The sequence below is a fragment of the Cyphomyrmex costatus genome, unplaced genomic scaffold, assembly GCF_001594065.2.
Source record: "Cyphomyrmex costatus isolate MS0001 unplaced genomic scaffold, Ccosl1.0 scaffold330, whole genome shotgun sequence".
Lineage (NCBI taxonomy): Eukaryota > Metazoa > Arthropoda > Insecta > Hymenoptera > Formicidae > Cyphomyrmex > Cyphomyrmex costatus.
In genome coordinates this window covers 1529878-1542539 of record NW_017277451.1, presented here as the reverse complement: position 1 = coordinate 1542539, position 12662 = coordinate 1529878, and positions in this window count along the sequence as shown.

Genomic DNA, 12662 nt, shown 5'->3' with positions numbered 1-12662 from the left:
CAAATATGTGTTTTTAATTTCTTAAAACGTTTTCGCTACAAAACTATTTCTGTTTGAAATCAAAGCTATTTAAATGCATTCGCACTTCGTAAAATCGCCATTCTTCGAAACCGTAACTGCGTACCGAGGCGGTAATAATCGAAATACGAGTGTTGTCCTGAACCTGCGAACGACGTGCAAAAGAGGAGTCGCACCTATTCCCAGTGCGGCCATAGGGGATTCCCTCGGCATTGTCGCCCCACGTCACTCCGCACCGCTTCAGCAGCCCTCTGGGTTCTTCGGGGGCGCGTGCGCACGCGTGGAAAATTGTGTCTGATAACGGCGGGTGTCCCGACGTCGTTTTAGTATTGGCCGCAACGCCGTAACGTCGCGACGTCTGGATACCGCCTCTTTTCCCCACGATATTTACGTCTTCATCGAAAACCGTCAAAACGCGATATCGAAAGATGAGAAACCGATTTGACGCAGTAAAAAATCATCTCAGTCTTCCGAGATTGGCGCCACTCCGTATTGCTCCGATTGTCACACGGCCGCGGCCGGAAGTATAGCGCGGACTTCGCGAAAAGGTATGATTACGTCGGCTTAATAATACTCGGCACTGCTTTTGTCAATGGCATCGTTAATACTTTTCCTTGGATTTTGGCAGAGAAAGCATTGTAGTAGAGTCCATTTTTTCAAATGTACAAAAAAAAATGATATATTTACAGGGTGTACTATAACGAAATTTATTTTGAGATCTAATAGTATCTTACAGTAAAGATACAATTTCAATGTATTTATTTCTTTATAAATAAATAAACAAAAAATTTATTTTGTATAAAGTACATTAATTTAAAATGGAGCGGGAATAATTGACAGTGTCACGAGCTTTGAGACACATTTGATATATCAATAAGTTTTACATGATAAAACAATAACGCTTTATCTTCTCTTTAATCCACAATTTATACATCTATCCACAGTAAGCGCTTGAAATCGTATACAGATTTATATATCCTCTTTTATTTCCAAAACGACCGCCATTATTATCTCCCAAAATATTGACATTCCTTGGCGGGGCATTCTGTATAGCTCTGCGTCAAAACGCAGAAAAAGTTTCACTCAGTCTTTGCAAAAATCTATCTCAGTAATTCTATCCTTTTTCGCGAATTTCTATATCATAATTCGCAACGGAACAACTATTTAACACGAGTCATACTTCATTCATTCGTCAACTATAATTTTAATATTCTTTTATTCGACAGGAAGACGGATGTAACAAACGCAAGTGTATTTTGGCGAGAGAATAACTTCGCCGAATTAGTGCAACTCAAGTCGTAGTGACTACGATGTCAAAGTGATCTTCTGCAATTGATCGAACGACAGACGTGTCATCCATCATGCAGAGACCTCGATTGCAGTTCGTGACTTTGCTGTTATTCTCGTTGATAGTGATAAGGATATCAGTGGTCTCAGGTACGTTCGAAAGAATTTTGTAAACATTAAGACAGATTTCATCTGTGCGTCTTATAACGCAAACATCATCTTTCATTATGACAAATTGAAGTAATTTTGCATTCGCCGTGATAAATTTAGATCATAATGCAAGAAAGCTTTAAAATTATTTTACGCGTCTATGTAAAAGTCTTTTTATTTTTACCACGTGGTATTTTATAATTATTTATCGATTTTAGAAAAACCTTTCGTTTGAAACCATTTAGAATTGATAACAAAATAACCATTTTCGTGCGCAATTTACGAAAACATCAAAAATAGTATAAAACACGTTTGCAATTTATGGTTTAATATCATAGGCGCAATAAATCCAATATAATGAAAATGTTGACCGTCTTATATTCATTGATATCTTTTCTAGTTAAATATTGTAACGTAACGTAATGTAAGAATATAATTTTTGAAACAACAATAACAAGCAACAAAACACAAACGATCTTTTATACGATATTGTAACCGAATCTTTAAGTCGCACCAGATCCATGATTAATTAATTAACTCCCGTCACCATTGTATGCTAAACTGTCAATATCTTATTTGCAATCCTATGCCGAAACACCGTCACGCAGTATTTGTTGGATAAAATGGCTGACACATCAAAAATAATAAGCAAACTCGCCGTTATCGAATCTCGTTAGATACAAGCCAGTATTAACGAATATATCAAAGCCAGTTTTAATAAATATACCAAAACTTTTCGCGTTATATGAATTCTATTATATGTATAAATGTATAACATTCCGTCGATCGATGCTTCACAATAAATAAACGCGAGAGAAAAAATAATGAGAAAATTAATTAAAATATAAACAACAATTTTAATTCTACAGAAACAATCTCTGAATAACAATATCATGGTTTCGGAATAATATTATCGATAATGAGAATGTTGAGGGGTTAATGACAATTATGTAAAAGGAAAGCTTTAGATGACAACCAAGTTGACCTAAGATCATTCTATATTAGACCAATCCCTAATTAATTGGTGGAGAGCGGGACTCGAGGGTAGCTATAGGATTAACCTTTGCACTAAGAGTGTAATTTTCCGTGTGGCAGATGCGCCACGTTTTCCTAATGCATCAATGCTGCCGCGCTCATCCAATTATTCCCGGCTTGCGCCGTTGGTAAACGTCAGTGGAAGCAAAAGCAATTTTTTCCGCAACCCCATTGTGACTTCATAATAATCTGATAACATTATGATTATAAACTGTAATTATAATAATATAAAATTGCGATACCGCATGATGAGATAGTTATAACATTGCGATTCCGCGTCACGTGATACTTATATAATATTGTAATTTTGTAAAAACAAAAAAGCATAAACTATATACAAGAAGATATAATATTATATCGCTGACGTTTTCAGCGATGCGCAAACCCGAGCTCGCATTTAGTTGTAAGCTTAACAAGTCGCTGTTAAATTGCACCTCTTCGCAACACCGGGAACAGATCTCTCTACGAATGGCTTTGCTCTAATTCAATTCTTACGCTGTACGCTTTACGGGATATAGCATTGTGTGGATACAGTATGTAATTCCCAGGAAGCGCAGCATGTCACGAGACAATGCGAGTTTCGTTAACGTGCAGGAGACGGTAGGCGCTCGTAAACGCCACAAGTTATACAGACAGGCCCCGTCCGTCGGTCCTTGCTCGACTTCTCACGCACGCCTGCGGGACTATCGATTTCGCGTGCAGAGCCGCACGAGCGCGAAAAAGGGTCTCGGGCAAGGGTGCATTGATAGGGGCTGACGATAACGCGTTCGCAGAACGCAGCTCCAGGTGCACGGTCGTTTCGCCCTTCAAGAGCTATAAGTCACATTAGGCACGATATCTGAAGTCTACGAAGAGTTCAAATCAGAAGACAAGAAACTAGCTGAAAAATAACAGATTGTCTCTCTTTCTCACACAAAAGAAAACAACAAAGTTCAATTTAATGAATTAAATTAGATATTAGTTGTGTATTAGTTTAGAGTTCTTACGCATTTTTGGACATGGTATCGATATAAAAGACTTCAAAGTATATCACGATAAAATAATTCTTTACCAATTGCTTTATATTTTATTAATCTTTAGAGAATGTAGGTCTCAAATCTTAATGGCTTTTTAAAATAAAATTTGTTATAATTATTTCACTGTATTCCTTGCCTGAAAATGTAACATTATTTCAGCGCTTACTGACTTTCTCGTCCTGTAGGTTAATACTATGTTAGCATTATAGCATTAATGGAGCATTATACCATTAATGACTAAATATTTCTTTTTCATAATGACATCAAAAGAAGTATTATGAAAATCTCTTTCCATTTCTTTCGTGGAGTTTAATGTTTGATATAAAAGAGAGTATTATACTTTACAAAGCCTATTGAAGTGTCTGTTGTGAGAAGTGCCGGCGATTCTAGATTGAGCCTCAGGACGTCAAGGCAAAAGTCATAAGTAGTTTTTTTTTTTTTTTTTTTTGAACGATTTCGTAACAATACTACGCAAAAGTTGACATTCACGTTTCATCATGCAACGATCACGATGTCGCGTGCCGACCGCGTATTCTCACGTGTATGGGGCTCCGATGAACCGCGAGAATCGATACAGGCCTCTCGCATACGACTGTATTTTTTGCCAACAATTCAGACCGATACTTCACGCGTAACAAGATCGAGCATTATGATCTCGGTACAACCCCTATCGCATTATAATCTTTAAAAAACAATCATTTTTCAAACGTAGCCTTGGCATAATCCCAAAAATAAATCAAATAAACGATATACCTTTTATATTTCCACCGTGTAACATGTAGCTTGGATCTCTAAAAAAAATATATTATCTCTTAAAATTCTTTTTAAAACTGGATTTTTAAAAAATACAGATTAAATAGCTTTACTAATTTTTTTAACTTTCCATTATTTTTAAAAATTACATCTACATTAAAATAATAGAAAAAAATTAGCTTTAAACATGAAAAGGACTCTAATTATCGTGTCCCAAAAGCCATGACAATTGCGAATATTGTCCGGGAAACTGACGTCATAGTTTAAAGTTCAAAGCAATTAACCATTTCCCATTGTTCATTAATTGCAAGCATGGACAATAAACATACGACAATAAAACGTCGATTGGGCGTAACTGAAAAAATTGAAAGGGGACCTTTTCCTTTGAATCAAGTTCAATTTTCGAGATATCAAACTTGCGTAGATGCAGACAGTATTTGCGGTACTATCGTACTATATCAAGGGTATCTGATGATACTTGGTATCGACGGTTCTCCGCAGACGCGGCTTTTTGCTTCTTTTCTTGCCCTGGCCCCTGACGCATTAACGTAGAGGAAGGAGGCTACACGAGGGTGAACACACGACGGGGTTGGTTCCACCCCACGCAGCCCACGATGCTGTGCTGAACTCCGGCATGGCAAGGCTGCGCCGCGCCGGTTTATTGCTCGCGTCACGCTATCGCGTTCGCCATCCGGCCAGGCAGCGAAATTCGGCATCGATTTCGTCGAAGAAAGTCACGTCGCGGACTTCATTGACATTGAATGTGGCCATTCAATGGCAAACCGTAACCTTGGCTGCGTTTCCGCGGTCGCGTCGAGGTCATCATCGCGAAACTGTAGTCGCCTCCTTTCAACCGACGATCGCCGTTATTTTCGTCCAGGATATACATATATAACAGACGTTCCTAAAGTAATGAAAGTTACGTGGCGACGAGTCAGAATTCTCGACGAGACACCACGTCATTTTAGGAAATTAATTATAAGATTAGCAAGGCTCATGCGAACGTGTAATTTAGCAACGCGAACACACGCGATCGAAATGCGCTGGACGACAGGAAGCTAAATGTGCGAAGGCTTAATGATGTTCTGCGAGATATAGGTGAAGAGGTGTGCATTTTTTAACGCCAAGTAGTGGAGGCGAAGTAACAGAACTCGAGTGAGAACTGCTCTACGAGAGAAACTGTAAAATATGTAGCACTCGACGTGGACGAGTGAGAAATGTAAAACCTTAGCACGATACGATACAGGGGCCACGAAATACGAACGAGCGGATAAGTATACAGTTTCCGACGCAAAAAGATAGGCGCAGCAGACTTTGGTTGAGATAAGTTATCGCGAAGGGATAACGTGTGTCGTGCTCGCGAAAGTAGATATTAGCATTTCGCACGTATATTTCGATAAAAAATAGAGACCGTGGTGTTTCTCCGAATTTTCAAGTAACGTGACACACGCGATATTCGCACCGAAACTAGAACGCTAGATCGCAGAGCCACGGTCGCGTCACACAATAGCGTCCACTGTTGACGGGATTCTGAAAGGGAGCCTTCATGATACTATCGATAAAGCCCCGCGCGTGAAAGTTCGATAAGTACAAATCGTCGCGCGCGCGACGTGAAACCTTTCGTAGCGCGCGCGTCATTCACGCCCAACGTTTATCACCTCGCCGCAATAATGCTCTTTTATTTGCGAGACCAACTATAGCGTCCGCGATGTCGTATCGCTACTAGGTTGCCCTAGGATCGATAATCGAAACCCCGTCGTGTCGGCGATGAAGCATCGCGTATGAATGTTAATCCGACGCAAACGACGCCTACGCGCGCGTCGGTATTTATGCGAGTAATTAATGAACGCTATCACATGTGGCGGTGGGCGATTGTAGAATAAAAACGACACGTCGAGTCCAAGGCAATGCAAAGCGTGGTGGCATGAATCGTTGAATGTCATTTTGGAAAATATATATCTGCAATCTTTCTAAAAATATTATAAGCGTGAATGTTAATTAAAATTAAATTTGCGCGTTATAAATTATAATAATCTCCCAGGGAAGAGATATAGTCTCTGTCTTTTTTATTAAATAAATAATTATTACTATCTGAATAATTTCAATATGATTTACAGTAACACACATGTTTAAGATAAGGTACCTAATGACAGTTACCCGCATCCCGCATGAATAAATAATTCAATGTATGAATGTGGCGACGAACTCTTTTCCAAAACAGTTAATCGAATGACTCGAGAGCAATGAAAAAAATTCGATTGCTCGCTATTATTGTGAGACCGATGCTTTACATTTGCGCGTCAAGTCATCGTATACCATGAATAGTAATGAGACCGGCGAGACTCCCTATTAATGACGCGACAGAACACGCAGCGGTGCAAAACGTCTGGCACGAGTCTTCTACAAAGTTACGGACTCCGTTCGTGGTAATACATTTCACGGTAGCATTACAGCTACCAGATACCAGTTTCAAAAGGAAAACTGTTCCTACTCTTTTGAATTAACTTTCTAAAGCGTGGGATCTCCGAGAATTTGTTAAGATTATTTCTCTGTTTGATTAAACTCTTAGCTGCACAATAACGAGCTACGTAGAACTTGTAAAAAACAAATTACCATAGAAAAAGTTTCTGGTTGGAAATGGACGAACCAGAATTTTCTAGTTACATTTGTTATAGTTACAATATTTCTGGTAAAATTTACTAGAATTCTTATTTTTACTAGAATAAAATTATATAATATTAATCAGGATTCTATAACAGTTATCTCAATTAAAATTCTCATAGATTTGACCAGCAAATTCTGATTCGTCCATTTTCCATCAGAATTACTATTTAATCTAGTCAGATAATTTTTCTCAGTGAATGAAATAAAAAATATATTTCCCTAGTATTTTTCTTACAGAAGCTATTTTATAAATAATAATATCGATTCTGCATCCTACATCGAAATTTCGAATTGCAAATCTCCTCACAATATCGATAACAATCGGAAATTAATGTACGTTACAACTATGGAACCAGTTGAAATAGGAAAATCAAATATCGCGTGCTGCATCGAAACCGTTAATCAAGACGAGTCCTAAAAGCAGCCCTCACCCTCGTTGCAACCTAATCAAAGGGCGCGTGTGCATTATGCGCACGTAAGAATCGATTTCCAGCACCCGCCATTAGTCGGTGTAAGATGGTATTGCTACGATCAAGTTCGCTTAATGGAAATTACAGGTTAAAGATACTTTGAAACTTGAATTTAAAGATATTTAAAGATTTAATTTTAAAAAAGATTTATTTAGAGAATAAAACTTTCCGATAAATTAGACATAATTTTTTTAATTATACGTGTTAAAGTTCAATGTTCTCTCTCTCTCTCTCTCTCTCTCTCTCTCTCTCTGTCTATCTGTCTGTCTGTCTATAGTTCAATCAATCCTAAATTACAAATTTCGATTATAATTCGATCGATTCCCATCAAGCCAGTTTGATTTATAGATGTTTCCTTGGCCGTTTGCATTTTTAAGGATAAATGAAACAAGTAAATAACAGTTCTGCAAGTATGAAATTTCCTGGAAAGTATACGTTATTTTAGTGTCTCAACTGTTCTCGAGTGCTTTCTATGAATCATTGTCTGACAACTGTTCCCTCCCAGTGAACTAATGATCAGAAACAGCCAGAAAGGATTCAGGTCCTACAAGAAGATGCATCAGAAAGTATCAAGTATAGATATATAGTGTTCTAAATCGCACCTTTTCTCTCCGCAAAACTCAGTGTATTTTAACATGCTCCATTATCGTAGATAAATTGCCACGAAGTACACCCATGTGTTGTTAACGGATGCGATTCCGCAGTCATTTTCACGACTCGTGTTTTGCAAAGCACGCAACTAACGCCCATTAAATAATGCAAAAATGCTGCGTGGTAATTAATTTAATCATGCGTTAAGTAAAAATTAGAATTCCAATGCGTGTGCGGCATTTAATCAAATTAATAACTTTATCATGAAACAAATGTTGAGGAAACGTCTAGCAAATTACACTTTCGAGCAAAAGTAGGCTAGGATTATTCATGTCACGAACATATTTCTAGAAATATCTTTTATAATATTATATCTTTTATTTTACTATTTCAAAATTACTCAGAGATAACATCGCTTTTTTTTTTTTAGAAAAAAAATTGGTGAAGATTTAATTGGACAGATATAACGAAGTCAGACAAGTTTAGCATTTTATCAAAAATAAAAAAAATTAGTGATATTCATCACGTTGAGAAAACGTAAGTTAAAAAACGGGGACAATAACAAGATCTTAAATAAAAAGTTTAAAGCAGACAATACTATTTTAAATGTAAATAAAATAAAGTATCATTAAAAATAGCTTTTTTCTTTTAATTTTAAATTATTTATAAATTATTTGTTAACAAATTATAGTTATATTGTATTATATATATATATAAATTATAATTATATTTATTTACAGATTATACATTACTGCTGTATGTTTAAACTATATTTTGTAAATTTAATAAATAAATAATTTAATAATGCGAGTTAAAGATAACACGTGTAAAAGTACTTCTTTTTTTAGGAAGAATGCTAATTTAAGAAATTTAGATAATAATAGTTTCACGACTATTATTCTGATCGCTGCACACATAATACGAATGCATATCGATCAGTATATCTTGCATGCGTTATGCACAAACACACGTATTTCATACAGAGGCGTAACAGAAAATAAAGCTCGAAGCATTGTTTCGAAGCATGTATTGCAAATGCCTGACCTTAACCTTAACAATTCTGCGCTTTTCCGCGTATTTCTAATCTCTCCTCATCAAATTCGCATCAAGCTCTGCAGGATTATTATTATACTTTAACAGTACTCCGAATCGAACGACGACTACTGCAATTCTATGTATATATACAGCCGCGGACACAAGACATCGAGTACTTATAAAATTGATCGCAGTATATAAAACAGCTAAACGCGAGGAGTTCCGAAGAAGATTCCATCGCGCACCTTGGCCTTACGGTGACATTTCACGAAACATAAAAATTGTGCCATTCGCGACCGCGTGTGTCCATTAATCGCAAGTGCTTATCTCTCGTGTATACGACATACTGTGCTTATAAAATTGAAATATCCTTCGCGTTGCAGCGACTAGAATATCGATTTCTATCTCTTTCACAAACGCGTCGTTTCTCAAAGTATGCCACATCGTCGTACATCCGAAGAATATTAATGCACGGCGTAGCGCCGTAGTGACAGAAAGACAACACGTTCATTAATTTAATAAAGCTTCGCGAGTAACGAGCGAAGACGGGAGAGACACATTCGACACAATAGCGCTAGCAACGAGGCTCTACATTCAATCGTTATGTATGCCTCGTATAATTTGGCGGTTACGCGGTAATCTTGTGTATCTCAATTACACAATAAACTTCTGACTTTAGTGCTCTGCTGTTCAACAGGATGGAGTAAAGCAACCGACTCGGAAAGCAATGTTCCCCAATGTGAAAATTAATAATTATAACAAATAATTATAACACGCGTGTAATATAATTTGTATAATAACTAGGAAGGAATATTAATTCAGAATTATCAATGTAATTATCGTACTACTTCATTTATCTACTTATAACCCCTAACGTGTAAGGTACGTGTATTATTCGTGCTGCAGTACAATCAGATAAATGCAGAATAATGTGAAACATCAGTAAGTCGATATCTCATTTTTATCTGCGATAACGAAGTTACACGCTGTGACTTTTATATGGACTTCTTTGATCTCTAAAGTGCATCAAGGGGTTGATACTCAATTTTCTCGTCGACAGTAATCATCGCATAGCCAATTTGTGCTCTTTTATGTCGACGTCGCGGCACAACATGAGCGCATCGTGAACGTCTGACACGTGTTACAGCTTTACGACACAGCATTTTCATTCGCGTAATCGTGAAGAAACGACGCGATCGTCTCGATGAAAATTAAAAGCACATTTTATAGGATCGTTAACGCACGCAGCTGTTATCAGGAGCCGCGCACCGAATAGAACGTTTTCCGGAAAATAACGCCCGGCTTTGTGAAAACACGCTCGGTATCATAACGGCGATTACGTGACTCCAAGTGAGCATTGTTTGCGTCGCACCGCTCATATAATGAATATACGGTATTATTAACGCGATGTAATGGTACCGCGCGATAATGTAATCGAGACTCGCCTCCTCGACACGAATACCCGTTACAACGCACTGTTGTAATTTAATCTGACTATATCGCGTCGTCCCGCGCGAAAAGTCAAAGGCACGTATGTAGGTAAAAATTCAGCCTGTCGGTCCCACCAGAGGGGTGGCTGTCGCCACACCCTGTAACCCACATACCGAATACGCACGTGTAACACATGCGGTCTGCGTTAACCATCGCTGGCGACAACCGACCGCTGACATTTGTCAGCTAATTAACTGCGTACAGTACGCAAGATGATTTCGCATATATGTAAAAATCAAATGTTAAATTTATAATACGATATTATCAATGCCACGGCGTCATATTTGTTACGCAAATTGAAAATATGATAGTTTCAATTATTTTCTATTAATTCTTCATACATACTATATGTCATATTATTGCATTGAAAAATTTTTATTATTTAATTATCCTATACAAAACATTTGCAATATGACGCATTTTTCAAAGTAAAGTTTATATAAAACACGTTTCTGCGCTTCCTATGTATCGTGATACGATAATACATATATTTATCTTTCGAGAAGATAAAAATTCGGGTGTGTGAGTATGATAAATGTATCACGAAGCAAGTAAATATTTTCCCGTAAGATGTCTCGTTACGGGAAATAATCGAGTCACGTACAGCTTTGAATAGGTATCTAAATTTTTTGGCTCGGAATTTCGAATTAAGCAAATGGACGTTGTTAATGGTTGCAGATACTGCACGATATACGTATAAGTATTATTTAAACAATGTCTACATCTATCGGTAGAAAATACAGTAACCTTTATTGTCTCGTAACATCTAACCTTTAGCCGGACATTTTTACTTTAAATGGAACGTCAGGGAAATAAATTGACAAGTTAAGACGCAATAAGAATGTACCACTGCGAGACGAGCGATGGAATTTTTGTAGACGATCAATAGTCTATCGTAAGCGGCATTTACATGAAAAATTAATAGACGAAAATAATGGACAAATAATAGAAAATGCTTCTTTATTACTATATATCTGCTCAACAAATATTGTAACGAATGTATTAAATAATCGAAAGACAATAAAATACAATTAATTAAATATTGATCTAATGTTTCATTTATGTAGAACTAATGCAACAGATTATAACAAATGCAACGCGTTTTAACTGTTAAAATATGCGGGATGATCGACGACAATGAATTGTAATTTAAATTCATCCCAATCTAAAAGTCTGATATGAATCGGGCCTGTAACAACGGAATAGAAAGTACGATATGCAAGGAAGTGTGAAAATGTATTCGCAGCTGTATTTTTCACGCGCTGGCATCTATGTAAATGCCGAGCGGACTAAAGAGGCAAACAGAATTTCTCTCAATGTTCCACCTGGTGCTTCTATATGGGGTAGTCAAAACGCAGATCATATTTAAATACAGATTTTTATTAATTTATAGCTACTTTAAATCTTTTACTTATATGTGAGTACTGGAGTTTGGATCGATAAAGGATGTTGCAGCGCTCAGTTTTATAAAATGATATACTTCTTTGTATAATATCTCAACAACTTTTGTAAGACACGAATTACATTTTGTTTCGATCACCCTGTATCTTGCAGGCTCTATTCTCAAGAATTTCTACGCTAAATCCGCTTAAGCCTCAAATGTTCACGGCTGTGTCGCGTGCTTCATAATAGACTATTAATTTCTTCGTTAGGCTTCCTCAGCTTTTGCTGTTGTCGCCCATATCACTCTTATTGCACGGTTTTCCCAGCGGAAATCATCCATTTTCGCGCTACTAGAACAAGGTGCAAGTCGTGGGTCTCAACTGACACACGCATGGTGATTAAAAAAGACACGGTAACACTTCGGTGACCTGATACACGCCACGAACAAAGTTTCGCGTAATCTGGGTTATCGTCAAGTACACGAATAAAATACAGCAAGAACAGTAATAATGAAATAGTGATAACATTGACGTAGAAATTGATCAAAATTAATTAATTGTAGATCCCTCCCCATTCAAGATCAATTTAATATAAGAATTGGGCTCTTTATCAATTTAATATCGCTATGAATACATGATGAATTCGGTAACAGTTAACTATAATATTATAATAATTATATTATCATAATATAAATAAATTTGCCACGAGAAATTCATTTAGTTTCAAATGAATTTAAGCTCAACACAGAAAAATTTCAAGCTATTTGGAA